General features: G+C 47.8%; 2 protein-coding genes across 5 annotated transcripts in view; both read right to left on the reverse strand.

The window, feature by feature from the left end:
- Positions 1-2877, reverse strand: part of LOC126574093 (F-box/WD repeat-containing protein 7) — a 30191-nt gene extending 27314 nt beyond the window's left edge. For 3 of the 4 annotated variants that reach the window (XM_050234062.1, XM_050234063.1, XM_050234059.1), the window contains exons 1-2: positions 2584-2877; positions 902-1663 (exon numbers count right to left, since the gene is read on the reverse strand). The gene's annotated coding sequence lies outside the window, so the exon portion shown is untranslated. The remainder of the gene's footprint in view (positions 1-901; positions 1664-2583) is intronic. The other variant, XM_050234060.1, reaches the window with a different exon arrangement.
- A 945-nt stretch (positions 2878-3822) lies between these two features.
- The window catches only part of LOC126575177 (melatonin receptor type 1B-like), a 23195-nt gene continuing 22017 nt past the window's right edge, over positions 3823-5000 (reverse strand). Inside the window, exon 4 of the mRNA XM_050235742.1 lies at positions 3823-5000. This exon is cut by the window's right edge and continues 2319 nt beyond it. The gene's annotated coding sequence lies outside the window, so the exon portion shown is untranslated.

Here is a 5000-nt window from a genome sequence, read left to right on the forward strand (position 1 = left end):
AGGCCCGCCGCCAAAGGAACCCATCAAGGAATGTTTAACTAGGCTTAAGTTTCTTGCGCAGAATACTACTTTGCATTTCCGGTTTTCTGGGGCCCCGAACACTGTGACCTTTCCAACGGAATGTAATAAGTATGAAGCAGTCATATGGAACTCTTTCCTGTGGGAATATGTTCCGGTTGCAGGACAATTCCTTGGGAGCGAGAAGTTTAAGGTCTCACATTATTAACGTCTGACGGGATAGTTGAAACCAAGCAACCCGTTTTTGGAGAAAAGGCGAGGCATGCTATAAGTTCTCTGCCACGTATGAGATGCACATTTGTCTGCATCAAGGTCAGTAACGGCGAGCACGACCTTCAAGGGCATTAGTTTCGCCTAAGAAACTGCCACGAAATAAATCCCTTCTTTTAATAGGATTTGTATCTGTTTAAGGCCGCTCGCAACGGGTACACCTTGGACATGGATTTGCAGTATAAACCAACAGGATTGTGTGTGATTGTCGGTTGTGGTCGTCGTCGTCGTCGTTGCCGTCGTGGTCATCGTGTGACCACCATAACCTCGAAATACGAGCATGCGATGCAAACCGATCTTGATACGCAACGCAATGCGTAAGCGTTCTTCGTCTCCTTTTTTCTCTCACGTCCATTCCTATCTTGCTTTGTCCCGTTCTTGCAACAAGGCACGGCCAGCGCATGCCAGCAACGTATGTTGATTCGCTACCATCTGACGTCGGACGCTTTAAGCTTCCTCGGCTCGCGCGCGAGGCGCGTTATCTTGTTTGTTTCGCAGCTTGCTGTGATTGTACATGGTTTCTCCCCTCGCCCTAAAATATCCCAACACAGTAGCCTGTGCGAAAATGGCAGAGAAAACATTTGTAGCGAGAATGTAAGCGAGGAAAACTCACCTATTGGTCCACGTTTCGCTGGCAACTCTTTCTCCGCCAAAGGGTTGATCGTTTACCCACGTGTGTAGCAACGCCAGGTAAGCGTCTTCGCTTTGGGTAGCAGAAGCACGTCGACGACGTCAACGACGGAGCAGGAAACGCTGATGATGGCGTCGTGAGTAACGACCGTCGCGGACTGCGTGTCACGCCACCTCCGTTCTCAACAGCAGCAGCACGGCCTCACTTGGAACATCATTTTGGAACACTGGCCTCGGAAGGTGGGTGTGGAATTCAGAACAACGACGAACACACTGGACACTGTACACTAATATTCTCGCTCCTTCTCGCTCTCTTCGCGTGCTGGCCGACAATCCTGACGACCTTGCGTTTAGGGGCGCGGCGTTTCGATATCCTCTTGGCCACTGTTGTGCCCAACACTCAACTGCGGTCGCACTCTTCGCTTTCTCTGCACCCGAATTCCTTTACACCGGACCGGACCACACTACGTTGGCGATGTATCCACGGGAACTTTACAGAATCAAACGCGCACAAAGCACACTACGATGGAAAAGGCAGCAGGGCGGTGCTTTCCTTCGGTCGCAGCTTGCTTCTTCGATACGAGATGCCGCGAAGCCGAGATGATTATTGCTTTCCGCCGTGAAACGAAGGGAAAACGCTAGAAAATGATCTCTTACACAATACACAAACACACAGGGACAGCACAAACACATACACGACACGGCACGGCACGGGAGGGGCCGAGAAGTTCCACCGCAAGAAAACCTGAAGATGGAGAAAAACGTATAGCAACGGATTAGCATTTTCATTGGCAGCTAGTGGGGATGTTTTTTTCCTTCTACTGCTGCTGCTGCTGCTCGTAGCAGCCCGAGTTATCCGAGCAGGAAGAAGGTTCTTGAGGGCATCGCCGCCACACCACTACCAGCACCTTTATTGTTTTCCGTGCTCCCTTTTTTCTTATGTTCTGAGGTCCATCGTCCATTCGATGATTATGCTGCTATCGATATGTTCTGGTAAATTCTGCGGATCCGAGCCAAAGGTGATGCTGGAAAGAGAATCCTAGTAAGCGGGCGTCGTTGCAGCGGACTTCTTCTAGAAAAAGAAGCCAACAGCGAAGAAAAGTGACGTTTGCAAGGGATGGCGAGGGCGAGGGTGAGGTGGGCGATGATGTCGATAATCTTTCCTGCTGCTGGCCTTGTAACGAGCACGGAAATTGCATCAACGATCTCGGTTGACGAAAGAAAAACGGATTTTTGCACCATTTCGTCCGAAAAAACAAGCAGATAACTAAAAAATGGATGAGAAACGTCTGACACAATCGAACGCACGCACACCAAAATCGTCGCCGTCGTCGTCAGCCCACCTTCTTGCACCACCACCCCAGGTGCAGGTAATCGAAGAAAGGAAAACGAGAACACGGCGCCCGTCGAGGTCTTTTGGTGACGATTTTGACGTGCTCAAAATGATTTCACCCTTTTTTCCTCGAGGTCACCGCATTTTCCAACGTATGGCCCTGCAGCTTTTCTTCGGTTTATGGTCACCGGATGGATTACGGGCCTCAGGTTGGGCTTGGCAGCGGTGGTGGTGGCGATTGCGTGCGCGAAAGAAACGCGTAAAAGCCCCCGCGTTCCTTGTTCACTTTTCCCGTTTCCTTGCGGCGGATTCTGTGATGCTGGCCTTATTACCTTTTTCACGTACGCGAGCTCCGTTTTTCGGTGCAGAGTTTTGGGGCTGGCACACGCAGCTTCACACAGCGCACGATTCCGCGAGGACGAAAACGAGGACACGAGGCGTTGGGACGCGCGGCCTTCGCTTTTCTCACGGGTTTGCCTTTCTTGCCCCGCACTTCGCACTCGCGCAAGCGAACACGCAGCGTTCGTTGGTGGAAATTGCAGCAAAACCCGTTACAACAGAAACTTTTAATCAAACAATACGACGACGATGCGCATCGCGAGACGGTTCCGAAAATTCTACCTTACCCCACCTCCTTTTCCTTGCTTTTCCTTTTTTGTGTTTTTGACGTTCACCCACAGTGCATGCGCTAACCAGCTGTCACTGTATATGCCGCCATATTGGATTTTGCTTTTAACAGTCATAGTTCATGTTTTGCTTTAGAACAATCTGTCGTGCATTTGTTGCGAAGGAATGCATCTTCAAGGTCAAGTTCAAGGATGGCTGGGAAAGGAACTTTATGCTGAGAGAAGAGTCAATGTGTGCAGATAGATTGCGTTTGCAACCTAAGCTCAGTAGCTGAGATCGAGAGACGAACCCAGAAGTGCTGGGTTCTTGGATTTTGTACGGAATCTCAGGAAATAATCGCTAATAATAATGTTCAGGAAACATCGAACACTAGAGCTCTTTGCTGTTGAGCTGCAGTGTCTGAACGCATCGTACGGGTGTCGGAATCGCGCGCGCGACAATCGCAGGTCGTGTAGCCGTCGCTATTGGTTGCTACTTCGAATTCGAATTCGAAACCGATTTCAACCATTCAAAACGAACGATAAATATGCAGGCCCACGTGCAACTTTTATTCTTCTTCGTCAATGGAGGTTTTAGGAACGAAGATGGTTCCTATTTTTACTTCATGATGAGGAAAAGGATTTAGGTGTGATTACGAGTGTATGCTGATATTGATGCACAGATGAAGTTGCACCGCACTGAAAACACTCGGCCCCTGCAGCGCGGACACGGGAGCGTGTTACTCGTCCGAAAGCTGCGATGGAAAAGGGAAGAGAGATTGTCAGCTCTCTTTGATGTTGAAGCCGCGTTGCTAAGCAACGCGCAAGTTGTGCTGAGACTCCACGAAACGCAAGAAAATATTGTGGCCAAGGTTGCCACAAAGTCTTTCGGACGCCGAAGAATGCAATGATAATACCCTTCAGCTATACCATCTATACATCAGTATTTCATCCCATTTCGGGACGGTTTTATTACACCGTTTTGATTAACAATTGATACGTACGATTATGCTACATTATTTGAATATCGGTACACACATGCTGCTGTTGGTGGCCGGCAATATAACCGGCGTACGCTTAGTTCTCGCATTTCAATCGCAGTCGATTGTAAAATAGTTAAAAACAGAACTACACCCACGTAGGCTATCCTCACTCGTTAAAAAGTAACACTTACATTATGGCTCATACCTCAGACCACCCGGGTGGCCTTTGCGGTCACTTGATAATGGTGCTTGGATGCCTGGTTGAAGGATAACCTTTCACAGTCCAACGCGCAAAAATGGCCCTAGTCTTACAGGCGCCCGGGATCAGATGGTAAACGGCGCATCGCAAAGGATGGCGATGTTCTTGTAAAGGGATTCGATAACTATCCTCTCGTTTCATCAATCACAGCTAATTATTTATTTTGTTTAAAGGCAATTTAAAACTGCATTAAGTCACAATTACACACACATACACATTACATCGTAAACACTCACATACAAACATGCACTCCGAATTTAGGTCGATGGTGGGCTGGGATGAATAGAAATTTATCCGACCTAATGAAGATATGTGATCGTAGAAAGATCCGTAAGCAGTGGATACAGTGCAAGGAACACAAACAGGAAACAGAAAGAGGACCACGAGAGTGCATCCGCAGTCACTATTGGACACCTTGAAAAAAGACAGATCGTATCCGTTAGCCCACCATCGCCACCAATCGAAGTGCCGACGACGATTCCTCATCACGATAGGTTGTTCCCTTTGTAAGAACCCTCTCTCTTGTCATTGTTTGCTCCTTTTCCGTAATTCCGTATAGTTAATGCGTTGGACAAATATGTCGCAGCACCGCGTCGATATCTGAATGTTATTTTTTTTACTTATGCTGGTTTAACAATCACAATTTCACATATCAACGCTACAACAGCTACAACAGCTTCTGTTCTGCCAAGTTTAAACTTGCTTCCATCAATATCAGTGTATACAGTAATGTTGCATCGCATCTATGTACAAGACAACGCGCGTGTTATGTATATGTATAGAGATATCATTTAAAATAAGTCCTTTCATCCGTATAGTCCGCTCGCTTGGTTTTGTGACCAAGTTTTCGTAAATAGCTTCCATTTCCCCTCCCCGGTAGTGCAAGTCTTTCCGTCCAGTGT

This window comes from Anopheles aquasalis, chromosome 3 (genome assembly GCF_943734665.1).
Source record: "Anopheles aquasalis chromosome 3, idAnoAquaMG_Q_19, whole genome shotgun sequence".
NCBI lineage: Eukaryota > Metazoa > Arthropoda > Insecta > Diptera > Culicidae > Anopheles > Anopheles aquasalis.